Here is a 15,522-nt window from a genome sequence, read left to right as displayed (position 1 = left end):
TGATGCGTGTATAAATAGCGGGGGATATAAATTGCGGGGGGATATAATTTCTGGGGGGATATAACTTGCGGGTGATTTTAATTGTAGGGGGCAAAAATTGTGGGTGGATATAAATTGCGGGGGGATATAAATTGCGGGAGGATATAAATTGAGGGGGGTTAAAATTGCGGGGGGATATAAATTGCGGGGGGATATAAATTGCGGGAGGATAGAAATTGCAGGGGGATATCACTTGTGGGGGGATAAAAAATGATGCATGTATAAATTGCGGGGGATATAAATTGGGGGGGATATAAATTTAGGGGGATAAAAATTGTGAGGGGATCATAAATTATGGGGGATATTAATTGAGGGAGGATATAAATTGTGGGTGATATAAAAAGTGGGGGATATAATTTGCGGAATGATATAATTTGCGGGGAATATAAATGGTGGGTGATATAAATTGTGGGGGGAGAGACATTGTTGGGGGAAATAAATTATCGGGGGATATGAATTGTGGGGGATAGAAATTGTGGGGGTATAGCAATTGCGGGAGGATATAGTGTGTGGGGGATAAAAGTTGAGGGAGGATATAAATTGTGGGGAATATAAATTGTGGGAGTTATGAATTGCGGGCGATATAAATTGCGGGGGATACAAATTGTGGGGGATATAAATAGCGGGGGATATAAATTGCGGAGGGATATAAATTGAGGGGGGATATAAATTGAGGGGGGATATAAATTGAGGCGTGTATAAATTGTGGGGGATATAAATTGCCGGGGGATATAAATTGTGGGGGGATATAAATTGTGGCGCAATAAAAAATGATGCATATATAAATTGCGGGGGATATAAATTGAGGGGGGATAAAAATTGTGAGGGGATATAAATTGTGGGGGGATATAAATAGTGGGGGGATATAATTTGTGGATGGATATAAATTGTAGTAGGATATCCATTGTGGGGTATACAAATTGCGGGGGGATAAAATTTGTGGAGGTCTATAAATTGTGGAGGGATATAAATTGTTGGGAATATAAAGTGTGGGTGGAGAAAAATTGTGGTGGATATAAATTGTGGGGTATATAAATTGCGGGGGAATATAAATTGTGGAGGTATATAAATTGTGGAGGGATATAAATTGTGGCAGGATATACATTGTAGGGGTTATAAATTGCGGGGCATATAAATTGAGGGGGGATATAATTTGCGGGGGGATATAAATTGCGGGGGATATAAATTGTGGTGGGATAAAAATAATGGGGAGATTTAAATTGCATGGGATATAAATTGAAGGGTGATTTAAATTGTGGGGGATCTAAATAGTGGAGGCATATAAATTGCTGGGGGATATAAATTGTGGGGGGATATAAATTATGGGGAGATGTAAATTGTGGGGGATATAAATTGCGGGCGATATACATTGTGTGGGATATAACTTGTGGGGGGAGATACATTATGGGTGATGACAATTGTGGGGGATATAAATTGTGGGGGGATATAAATTATGGGGCGATATAAATTATGTCAGGATATAAACTGATGCGTGTATAAATAGCGGGGGATATAAATTGCGGGGGGATATAATTTCTGGGGGGATATAACTTGCGGGTGATTTTAATTGTAAGGGGCAAAAATTGTGGGTGGATATAAATTGCGGGGGGATATAAATTGCGGGAGGATATAAATTGAGGGGGGTTAAAATTGCGGGGGGATATAAATTGCGGGGGGATATAAATTGCGGGAGGATAGAAATTGCAGGGGGATATCACTTGTGGGGGGATAAAAAATGATGCATGTATAAATTGCGGGGGATATAAATTGGGGGGGATATAAATTTAGGGGGGATAAAAATTGTGAGGGGATCATAAATTATGGGGGATATTAATTGAGGGAGGATATAAATTGTGGGTGATATAAAAAGTGGGGGATATAATTTGCGGAATGATATAATTTGCGGGGAATATAAATGGTGGGTGATATAAATTGTGGGGGGAGAGACATTGTTGGGGGAAATAAATTATCGGGGGATATGAATTGTGGGGGATAGAAATTGTGGGGGTATAGCAATTGCGGGAGGATATAGTGTGTGGGGGATAAAAATTGAGGGAGGATATAAATTGTGGGGAATATAAATTGTGGGAGTTATGAATTGCGGGCGATATAAATTGCGGGGGATACAAATTGTGGGGGATATAAATAGCGGGGGATATAAATTGCGGAGGGATATAAATTGTGGTGGGATAAAAATAATGGGGAGATTTAAATTGCATGGGATATAAATTGAAGGGTGATTTAAATTGTGGGGGATCTAAATAGTGGAGGCATATAAATTGCTGGGGGATATAAATTGTGGGGGGATATAAATTATGGGGAGATGTAAATTGTGGGGGATATAAATTGCGGGCGATATACATTGTGTGGGATATAACTTGTGGGGGGAGATACATTATGGGTGATGACAATTGTGGGGGATATAAATTGTGGGGGGATATAAATTATGGGGCGATATAAATTATGGGAGGATATAAGCTGATGCGTGTATAAATAGCGGGGGATATAAATTGCGGGGGGATATAATTTCTGGGGGGATATAACTTGCGGGTGATTTTAATTGTAGGGGGCAAAAATTGTGGGTGGATATAAATTGCGGGGGGATATAAATTGCGGGAGGATATAAATTGAGGGGGGTTAAAATTGCGGGGGGATATAAATTGCGGGGGGATATAAATTGCGGGAGGATAGAAATTGCAGGGGGATATCACTTGTGGGGGGATAAAAAATGATGCATGTATAAATTGCGGGGGATATAAATTGGGGGGGATATAAATTTAGGGGGATAAAAATTGTGAGGGGATCATAAATTATGGGGGATATTAATTGAGGGAGGATATAAATTGTGGGTGATATAAAAAGTGGGGGATATAATTTGCGGAATGATATAATTTGCGGGGAATATAAATGGTGGGTGATATAAATTGTGGGGGGAGAGACATTGTTGGGGGAAATAAATTATCGGGGGATATGAATTGTGGGGGATAGAAATTGTGGGGGTATAGCAATTGCGGGAGGATATAGTGTGTGGGGGATAAAAATTGAGGGAGGATATAAATTGTGGGGAATATAAATTGTGGGAGTTATGAATTGCGGGCGATATAAATTGCGGGGGATACAAATTGTGGGGGATATAAATAGCGGGGGATATAAATTGCGGAGGGATATAAATTGAGGGGGGATATAAATTGAGGGGGGATATAAATTGAGGCGTGTATAAATTGTGGGGGATATAAATTGCCGGGGGATATAAATTGTGGGGGGATATAAATTGTGGCGCAATAAAAAATGATGCATATATAAATTGCGGGGGATATAAATTGAGGGGGGATAAAAATTGTGAGGGGATATAAATTGTGGGGGATCATAAATTATGGGGGATATAAATTGAGGGAAGATATAAATTGTGGGGGATATAAATTGTGGTAGGATATAAATTGTGGGTGATATATTGCGGGGGGATATAAATTGTGGGGGATATAAATTGCGAGTGGATATCAATTGTTGGGGGATTTGAATTGTGAGGGATATAAATTGTGGGGGATATAAATTTTGGGGGATTGAAATTGAGGTGGGATATAAATTGTGGGGGATATAAATTGGGGGGGATTTAAATTGCGGAGTGATATAAATTGAGGGGAATAGAAATTGTGGGTGATATAAATAGCGGGGGATATAAATTGCGGAGGGATATAAATTGAGGGGGGATATAAATTGAGGGGGGATATAAATTGAGGCGTGTATAAATTGTGGGGGATATAAATTGCCGGGGGATATAAATTGTGGGGGGATATAAATTGTGGCGCAATAAAAAATGATGCATATATAAATTGCGGGGGATATAAACTGAGGGGGGATAAAAATTGTGAGGGGATATAAATTGTGGGGGATCATAAATTATGGGGGATATAAATTGAGGGAAGATATAAATTGTGGGGGATATAAATTGTGGTAGGATATAAATTGCGGGTGATATATTGCGGGGGGATATAAATTGTGGGGGATATAAATTGCGAGTGGATATCAATTGTTGGGGGATTTGAATTGTGAGGGATATAAATTGTGGGGGATATAAATTTTGGGGGATTGAAATTGAGGTGGGATATAAATTGAGGGGAATAGAAATTGTGGGTGATATAAATTGTGGGGGGATATAAATTGTGGGGGGATATAAATTGTGGGGTATATAAATTGAGGCGTGTATAAATTGTGGGGGATATAAATTGCGGGGGCATATAAATTGTGGGGGATATGAATTGAGGCGTGTATAAATTGTGGTGGATATAAATTTTGGGGGATATGAATTGTGGGGTATATAAATTTTGGGGGGATATCAATGGCGGGAGGATGTAAATCGTGGGGGGACATAAATTGAGGGAGGATATAAATTGTGGCGATATAAATTGTGGGGGGATATCAATTGAGGGGGATATAAACTGTGGGTGGATATGAATTGCGGGGGATATAAATTGAGTGGGATATAAATTGCTGCGGTCTATAAATGCGAGGGGATATAAATTGTGGGGGGATATAAATTGTGGGGGAATATAAATTGAGGGGGGTATAAATTGCGGAGGGACATAACTTGCGGGGGATATTGATTGTGGGGGATATCAATTGTGGGTGATATAAATTGCAGGGCGATATCAATTGCGGGGTATTATAAATTATGGGGGATATAAATTGCGGGGGAATATAAATTGTGGAGGTATATAAATTGTGGAGGGATATTAATTGTGTGGGATATAAATTGCGGGGTCATAAAAATTGTGGGGGATATAAATTGGGGGGGATATAAATAATGGGGAGATTTAAATTGCGGGGGATATAAATTGCGGGGTGATGTAAATTGTGGGGGATATAAATTGTGGAGGCATATAAATTGCGGGGGATATTAATTTTGGGGGGATATAAATTATGGGGGGTTGTAAATTGTGGGGGATATAAATTGCGGGGGGATATAAATTGAGGGTGATGCAAATTGTGGGGGATATAAATTGTGGAGGCACATAAATTGCGGGGGGATATTAATTGTGGCGTGATATAAATTATGGGGGGATGTAAATTGTGGGGGATATAAATTTCGGGGGGATATGAATTGTGGGGATTACAATTGTGGGGGGATATAAATTCTGGGGAGATTGTGTGGATTGCAATAGCGGGGAGATATAAATTATGGGTGGATTTAGTTTGTGGGGGATATAAATTGTGGGGGATAAACGTTGTGTGGGACATAACTTGTGGGGGGATATAAATTATGGGGATGTAAATTGTGGGGGATATAAACTGTGGGGATATATATTGTGGGGCGATCTAAATTATGGGGCAATATAAATTATGGGAGGATATAAACTGATGCGTTTATAAATTGCGGGTGATATAAATTGCGGGGGATATAAATTGCGGGGGGATATAAATTCTGGGGGGATATAACTTGCGGGGGATTTAAATTGTGGGGGGTAAAAATTGTGGGCGGATATAAATTGCGGGGGGTTATAAATTGCGGGAGGATATAAATTGAGAGGGCTAAAAATTGCGGGGGGATATAAATTGCGGTGCGACATAAATTGTGGTAGGAAAGATATTGTGGGGGATATAACTTGTGGGGGGATATACATTATGAGGGATATAAATTGTGGGGATTTTATAATTGGTGGGGGGATATAAATTGAGGGGGGATATAAATTGCTATGGTGTATAAATTTGGGGGGATATGAATTGCGGGGGATATAAATTGTGGGGTGAAATGAATTGAGGGAGGATAGAACTTGTGTGGGATAAAAATAGTGGGGTGATATCAATTGCGGGTGGATATAAATTGCGGGGCAATATGAATTGCGGGGGAGATAAATTGCGGGGGAATATAAATTGAGGGGGATATAAATTGCGGGGGGATATAAATTACGGGGGGTAATAAATAGTGGGGGGATATAAATTGAGGCATGTATAAATTGCGGGGGATATGAATTGTGGGGGGATATAAACTGTGGGGGGATATAAATTGTGGAGGGACATAAATTAAGGGGGGTATAAATTGCGGAGGGATACAACATGTGTGGGGCTAAAAAATGATGCATGTATAAATTGCGGGGGATATAAATTGAGGGGGGATAAAAATTGTGAGGGGATATAAATTGTGGGGGAACATAAATTAAGGGGGATATAAATTGAGGGTGGATATAATTTGTGGGGGAAATAAATTGTGGCAGGATATAAATTGCGGGTGATATGTTGCGGGCGGATATAAATTGTGGGGGACATAAATTATGGGGGATATAAATTGCGGGGAGATATAAACTGCTGGTGGATCTAAATTGCTGGGGGATATAAATTGTGGGGGATATATATGTTGGGGGATATAAATTTTGGGGGATATGAATTGCGGTGGGATATAAATAGTGGGGAATATAAATTGTGGATGATATAATTTGTGGGGGGTTTATAAATTGCGGGGGGACAGAAATTGTTGTGGGATCGAAATTAGCGGGCGATATGAATTGTGGTAGGATATAAATTGTGGGGGATATCAAGTGCAGGAGGAAATAAATTGTGGGGGATATAAATTGAGGGAGGATATAAATTGTGGGGACTATAGATTTTGGGGGTTATCAATTGAGGTGTGTTATAAATTGCGGGGGGATATGAATTGCGGGTGATATAAATTGCGGGGCATATAAATTTTGGGGGATATAAATTGCGGTGGGATATAAATTGTGGGGGATATAAATTGCGGGGTGCTATAAATTGAGGGAATATAAATTGTGGGTGATATAAATTGTGGGGGGATATAAATTGCGGGCGGATATAAATTGTGGGGGATATAAATTGAGGCGTGTATAAATTGTGGTAGGATATAAATTGTGGGGGATATCAATTGCGGGGTGATATAAATTGTGGGGAATATAAATTGAGGGAGGATATAAATTGTGGGGACTATAAATTTTGGGGGTTATCAATTGAGGTGTGTTATAAATTGCGGGGGGATATGAATTGCGGGTGATATAAATTGCGGGGCATATAAATTTTGGGGGATATAAATTGCGGAGGGATATAAATTGTGGGGGAAATAAATTGCGGGGTGCTATAAATTGAGGGAATATAAATTGTGGGTGATATAAATTGTGGGGGGATATAAATTGCGGGGGGATATAAATTGTGGGGGATATAAATTGAGGCGTGTATAAATTGTGGGGGATATGAATTGTGGGGGATATAAATTGCGGGGTGATATAAATTGTGGGGAATATAAATTGTGGGTGATATAAATTGTGGGGGATAGAAATTTTGAGGGATATGAATTGTGGGGGATATAAATTGTGGGGGGATATCAATTGCGGGAATATATAAATTGTGGGGGATATAAATTGAGGGAGGATATAAATTGTGGGGGATATAAATTGTGGGGGGATATCAATTGAGGCGGGATATAAATTGCGGCGGGATATAAATGAGGGGCGAAATAAATAGTGGGGGGATATAAATTGTTGGGGGATATAAATTGTGGGGTATATAAATTGAGGGGGGTATAAATTGCGGAGGGATATAACTTGCGGAGGGATATTGATTGTGGGGGAGATAAATTTCGGGTGATATAAATTGCAGGGCGATATCAATTGTGGGGGATTATAAATTATGGGGGATATAAATTGCGGGGGAATATAAATTGTGGAGGTATATAAATTGTGGAGGGATATAAATTGTGGGGGATATAAATTGCGGGGGCATAAAATTGTGGGGTATATAAATTGTGGGGGATATAAAGTGCTGGGGAATATAAATTGTGGAGGTATATAAATTGTGGAGGGAAATAAATTGTGGCAGGAAAGACATTGTGGGGGTTATAACTTGCAGGGGATATAAATTGAAGGGGGATATAAATTACGGGGGGATATAAATTGCGGGGGATATAAATTGTGATGGGATATAAATAATGGGGGATATAAATTGCGGGGGATATAAATTGAGGGTGATGCAAATTGTGGAGGCACATAAATTGCGGGGGGATATTAATTGTGGGGTGATATAAATTATGGGGGGATGTAAATTGTGGGGGATATAAATTTCGGGGGGATATGAATTGTGGGGATTACAATTGTGGGGGGATATAAATTCTGGGGGGATTTAAGTTGTGGGGGAAATAAATTGCGGGGGATAAACGTTGTGTGGGATATAACCTGTGGGGGGATATAAATTATGGGGGATGTAAATTGTGGGGAATATAAGTTGTGGGGATATATATTGTGGGGGATATAAATTGCTGGGGTATATAAATTTGGGGGATATAAATTGTGGGGATATAAATTTAGGGGTATATAAATTGCGGTGGGATATATATTGTGAAGGGATATAAACTGTGGGGGGGCATAAATTGTGGGGGGATATAGATTGCGGTGGGATATAAATTATGGGGCATATAAATTGTGGAGGGTTATAAATTGTGGGGGGATATAAATTGAGGGGGGTATAAATTGCAGTGAGATATAAATTGTGGGTTATGTAAATTTTGGGGGATATAAATTACGGTGGGATATAAATGGTGGGGGATATAAATTGTGGGAGATATAAATTGCGGGTGGATATAAATTGTGGGTGATATAAATTATGGGTGATATAAATTGTGGGGGATATAAATTGCAGGGGAATATACATTGTGGGGGATATAAATTGTGGGGAATATGAATTGTGGGGGATATAAATTGTGGGGGGATATCAATTGCGGGAGGATATAAATTGTGGTGGATAAAAATTGTGGGCAATATAAATTGCGGGGTGATATAAATTGTGTGGAATATAAATTGTGGGTGATATAAATTGTGGGGGGTTTATAAATTGCTGGGGGATATGAATTGTGGTAAAATATAAATTGTGGGGATATCAATTGCGGGAGGATATAAATTGTGGGGAATATGAATTTTGGGGGTTATCAATTGAGGGGGTTATAAATTGTGGGGGGATATGAATTGCGGGGGATATAAATTGTGGGGGGATATAAATTGAGGCGTGTATAAATTGTGGGGGATATAAATTGCGGGGGGATGAAAATTGTGGGGGATATAAATTGTGCGGGGATATAAATTGTGGAGGATATAAATTGTGGGGAATATGAATTTTGAGGGTTATCAATTGAGGGGGGTTATAAATTGTGGGGGGATATAAATTGAGGGAGGATAAAAGTAGTGAGGGGATATAAATTGTGGGGGATCATAAATTATGGGGGATATAAATTGAGGGAGGATATAAATTGTGGGGGATATAAATTGTGGTAGGATATAAATTGCGGTTGATATATTGCAGGGGTATATAAATTGTGGGGGATATAAATTGTGGGGGATATAAATTGCGGGGGGATATAAGTATCTGGGGGATATAAATTGCTCGGGGATTTGAATTGTGGTGGATATAAATTGTGGGGGATATAAATTTTGGGGGATATAAATAGCGGTGGGATATAAATTGTGGGGGATATAAATTGTGGGGGATATAACTTGCGGGGTGATATAAATTGTGGGGAATATAAATTGTGGGTGATATAAATTGTGGGGGATATAAATTGTGGCGTGCATAAATTGTGGGGGATATGAATTGCGGGGAGATATCAATTGTGGGGGATTATAAATTATGGGGGGATGTAAGTTGTGGGGGGATATAAATTGCGGGGGATATAAATTGTGGGGGATATAACCTGTGGGTGTTGTAAATTGTGGGGGGTTATGAATTGCGGGGGATATAAATTGCGGGGGATAAAAATTGCGGGGGGATATAAATTGTGGGGGGATATAAATTGAGGCATGTATAAATTGTGGGTGATATAAATTGTGGGGGATATAAATTGTGGCGTGCATAAATTGTGGGGGATATGAATTGCGGGGGGATATAAATTGTAGGGGATATAAATTGAGGCATGTATAATTTGTGGTGGACATAAATTTTGGGGATATGAATTGTGCGGGATATAGATTGTGGGGGGATATCAATTGCGGGAGGATATAAGATCTGGGGGATATAAATTGAGGGATGATATAAATTGTGGGGGATGTAAATTGTGGGGGGATGTCAATTGATTGGGGATATAAATTGTGGGGGGATATGAATTGTGGGGGATATAAATTGCGGGGGATATAAATTGTGGGAGATATAAATTGCGGGAGGATATAAAATGCGGGGGGATTTTAATTGAGGGGTGTATAAATTGTGGGGGATATAACTTGTGGGTGCTGTAAATTGTGGGGGGTTATGAAATGCGGGGGATATAAATTGCGGGGGATATAAATTGCGGGGGGATATAAATTGTGGGGGGATATAAATTGTGGGGGATATAAATTCTGGGGGGATAAAAAATGATGCATGTATAAATTGAGGGGGATATACATTGAGGGGGATAAAAGTTGTGAGGTGATATAAATCGTGGGGGATCAAAAATTATGGGGGATATAAATTGAGGGAGGATATAAATTGTGGGGGTTATAAATTGTGGTAGGATATAAATTGCTGTTGATATATTGCGGGGGGATATAAATTGTGGGGGATATAAATTGTGGGGGATATAAATTGCGGTGGGATATAAATTGCTCTGGGATATAAATTGCTGTTGATATATTGCGGGGGGATATAAATTGTGGTGGATATAAATTGTGGGGGATTTAAATTTTAAGGGGATATAAATAGCGGTAGAATATAAATTGTGGGGGATATAAATTGCGGGGTGATATAAATTGTGGGGGCATATAAATTGCGGGGGATATAAATTGTGTGGGATATAATTTGTGGCGTGTATAAATTGTGGGGGATATGAATTGCGGTGGGATATAAATTGTGGGGGATATAAATTGAGGCATGTATAAATTGTGGGAGATATACATTTTGGGGGATATGAATTGTGGGGGATATAAATGGAGGCATGTATAAATTGTGGGGATATAATTTTTGGGGGATATGAATTGTGGGGGATATGAATTGTGGGGGGAATATCAATTGCGGGAGGATATAAGTTCTGGGGGATATACATTGAGGGAGGATATAAATTGTGGGGCATAATAATTGTGGGGGGATATCAATAGATTGGGGATATAAATTGCGGGGGGATATGAATTGCGGGGTATATAAATTGAGGGGTATATAAATTGTGGGGGATATAAATTGCGGGGGGATATAAAATGACGTGGGATATTAATTGTGGGGGATATAAATTGCGGGGGGTATAGATTGTGGGGGGATATAAATTGTGGGGGGATATAAATTGAGGCGTGCATAAATTGTGGGGGATATAAACTGCGGGGGGATATAAATTGTGGGGGGATATAAATTGTGGGGGGATAAAAAATGATGCATGTATAAATTGCGGGGGGATATAAATTGAGGGGGGATAAAAGTTGTGGGGGATATAAATTGCGGGAGGATATAAATTGTGGGGATTATAAATGGTGGGGGATTTAAATTTTAAGGGGATATAAATAGCGGTAGAATATAAATTGTGGGGGATATAAATTGCGGGAGGATATAAATTGTGGGGGATATAAATTGTGGGGGATTTAAATTTTAAGGGGATATAAACAGCGGTAGAATATAAATTGTGGGGGATATAAATTGCGGGGTGATATAAATTGTGGGGAATATAAATTGTGGGTGATATAAATTGTGGGGGGATATAAATTGCGGGGGGATATAAATTGTGTGGGATATAATTTGTGGCATGTATAAATTGTGGGGGATATGAATTGCGGGGGGATATAAATTGTGGGGGATATAAATTGAGGCATGTATAAATTGTGGTGGATATACATTTTGTGGGATATGAATTGTGGGGGATATAAATGGAGGCATGTATAAATTGTGGGGATATAATTTTTGGGGATATGAATTGTGGGGGATATGAATTGTGGGGGGAATATCAATTGCGGGAGGATATAAGTTCTGGGGGATATACATTGAGGGAGGATATAAATTGTGGGGCATATAAATTGTGGGGGGATATCAATTGATTGGGGATATAAATTGCGGGGGGATATGAATTGCGGGGTATATAAATTGAGGGGTATATAAATTGTGAGGCGATATAAATTGCGGGGGGATATAAAATGCAGGGGGATATTAATTGTGGGGGATATACATTGCGGGGGGTATAAATTGTGGGGGGATATAAATTGTGGGGGGATATAAATTGAGGCGTGCATAAATTGTGGGGGATACAAAGTGCGGGGGGATATAAATTGTGGGGGGATATAAATTGTGGGGGGATAAAAAATGATGCACGTATAAATTGCGGGGGATATAAATTGAGGGGGGATAAAAGTTGTGGGGGATATAAATTGCGGGAGGATATAAATTGTGGTGGATATAAATTGTGGGGGGATATCAATTGATTGGGGATATAAATTGCAGTGGGATATGAATTCCGGGGGACATAAATTGCGGGGAATATAAATTGTGGGGGATATAAATTGCGGGGGGAATATAAAATGCGGGGGGATTTTAATTGTGGGGGGATATAAATTGAGGCGTGTATAAATTGTGGGGGACATAAATTGCGGGGGGTATAAATTGCGGGGGATATAAATTGTGGTGGATAAAAATTGTGGGGGATATAAATTGCGGGCTGACATAAATTGTGTGGAATACAAATTGTGGGTGATATAAATTGCGGGGGATTTATAAATTGCTGGGGCATATGAATTGTGGTGAGATATAAATTGTGGGGATATCAATTGCGTGAGGATATAAATTTGGGGAATATGAATTTTGGGGGTTATCAATTGAGGGGGTTATAAATTGTGGGGGGATATGAATTGCGGGGGATACAAATTGTGGGGGATATAAATTGAGGCGAGTATAAATTGTGGGGGATATAAATTGCGGGGGGATATAAATTGTGGGGGATATAAATTGTGGGGGGATATAAATTGTGGAGGATATAAATTGTGGGGAATATGAATTTTGGGGTTTATCAACTGAGGGGGGTTATAAATTGTGGGGCGATATAAATTGAGGGAGGATAAAAGTTGTGAGGGGATATAAATTGTGGGGATCATAAATTATGGGGGATATAAATTGAGCGAGGATATAAATTGTGGGGGATATAAATTGTGGTAGGATAGAAATTGCGGTTGATATATTGCGGGGGGATATAAATTGTGGGGGATATAAATTGTGGGGGATATAAATTGCGGGGGGATATAAATTTCTGGGGGATATAAATTGCTGGGGGATTTGAATTGTGGTGGATATAAATTGTGGGGGATATAAATTTTGGGGGATATAAATAGCGGTGGGATATAAATTGTGGGGGATATAAATTGTGGGGGATATAACTTGCGGGGTGATATAAATTGTGGGGAATATATATTGTGGGTGATATAAATTGTGGGGGATATAACTTGTGGCGTGCAAAAATTGTGGGGGATATGAATTGCGGGGGGATATAAATTGTGGGGGATATAAATTGAGGCATGTATAATTTGTGGGGGATATAAATTTTGGGGGATATGAATTGTGGGGGATATAAATTGAGGCATTTATAAATTGTGGGGGATATAAATTGTGGGGATATGAATTGTGGGGGATATAGATTGTGGGGGGATATCAATTGCGGGAGGATATAAGATCTGAGGGATATAAAATGAGGGAGGATATAAATTGTGGGGGATATAAATTGCGGGGGGGGGATATAAAATGCGGGGGGATATTAATTGTGGGGGATATAAATTGAGGGGGGTATAAATTGTGGGGGGATATAAATTGTGGGGGATATAAATTGAGGGGCGTATAAATTGCGGAGGTATATAACTTGGGGGGATATAAATTTTGGGGTATATAAATAGCGGTGGGATATAAATTGTGGGGGATATAAATTGTTGGTGATATAAATTGAGGGGGGATATAAATTGCTGGGGTATATAAATTGTGGGGGATATAAATTGAGGCGTGTATAAATTGTGGGGGATATGAATTGCGGGGGGATATAAATTGTGGGGGATATTGATTGTGCGGGATATAAATAGCGGGTGAGATAAATTGCAGGGCGATATCAATTGTGGGGGATTATAACTTATGGAGGGATGTCAGTTGTGGGGGATATAAATTGCGGGGGATATAAATTGAGGGGGATATAACTTGTGGGGGGATATAAATTATGGGGGATGTAAATTGTGGTGGATATAAATTGTGGAGATATATATTGTGCGGGGATATATATTATAGGGCCATATAAATTATGGGAGGATATAAACTGATGCGTGCATAAATCATGGGGGCTGTAAATTGCAGGGGATATAAATTGCGGGGGGATATAAATTCTGGGGGGATATAAATTGTGGTAGGATATACATTGTGGGGTGATATAAATTGTGGGGGACATAAATTTTGGGGGATAAAATGTGCGGTGGGATATACATTGTGAAGGGATATAAATTGTGGGGGGATATAAATTGTGGGCGATATAAATTGTGGGCGATATAAATTGCGGGGGGATATAAATTGTGGAAGGATATAATTTGTGGTTGGATATACATTGTGGGGGATACAAATTGTGGGGGATATACATTGTGGGGTGATATAAATTGTGGGGGACATAAATTGTGGGGGATAGAAATTGCGGTGGGTTATACATTGTGAAGGGATATAAATTGTGGGGGGATATAAATTGTGGGCGGATATAAATTGAGGCGTGCATAAATTGTGGGGGATATGAATTGTGGGGGGATATAAATTGTGGGGGATATAAATTGAGGCATGTATAAATTGCGGGGCATATAGATTTTGGGGGATATCAATTGCGGGAGGATATACATTGTGGGGGATATAAATTGAAGGAGGATATATATTGTGAGGGATATAAATTGTGAGGGGATATCAATTGATTGGGGATATAAATTGCGGGGGGATATGTATTGCGGGGGATATAAATTGTTGGTGATATAAATTGAGGGGGGATATAAATTGCTGGGGTATATAAATTGTGGGGGATATAAATTGAGGCGTGTATAAATTGTGGGGGATATGAATTGCGGGGGGATATAAATTGTGGGGGATATTGATTGTGCGGGATATAAATAGCGGGTGAGCTAAATTGCAGGGCGATATCAATTGTGGGGGATTATAACTTATGGAGGGATGTCAGTTGTGGGGGATATAAATTGCGGGGGATATAAATTGAGGGGGATATAACTTGTGGGGGGATATAAATTATGGGGGATGTAAATTGTGGTGGATATAAATTGTGGAGATATATATTGTGCGGGGATATATATTATAGGGCCATATAAATTATGGGAGGATATAAACTGATGCGTGCATAAATCATGGGGGCTGTAAATTGCAGGGGATATAAATTGCGGGGGGATATAAATTCTGGGGGGATATAAATTGTGGTAGGATATACATTGTGGGGTGATATAAATTGTGGGGGACATAAATTTTGGGGGATAAAATGTGCGGTGGGATATACATTGTGAAGGGATATAAATTGTGGGGGGATATAAATTGTGGGCG

Source organism: Heterodontus francisci, chromosome X (assembly GCF_036365525.1).
Source record: "Heterodontus francisci isolate sHetFra1 chromosome X, sHetFra1.hap1, whole genome shotgun sequence".
Lineage (NCBI taxonomy): Eukaryota > Metazoa > Chordata > Chondrichthyes > Heterodontiformes > Heterodontidae > Heterodontus > Heterodontus francisci.
The sequence above is the reverse complement of the archived record's forward strand: the minus strand, read 5'-3'. Positions refer to the sequence as shown.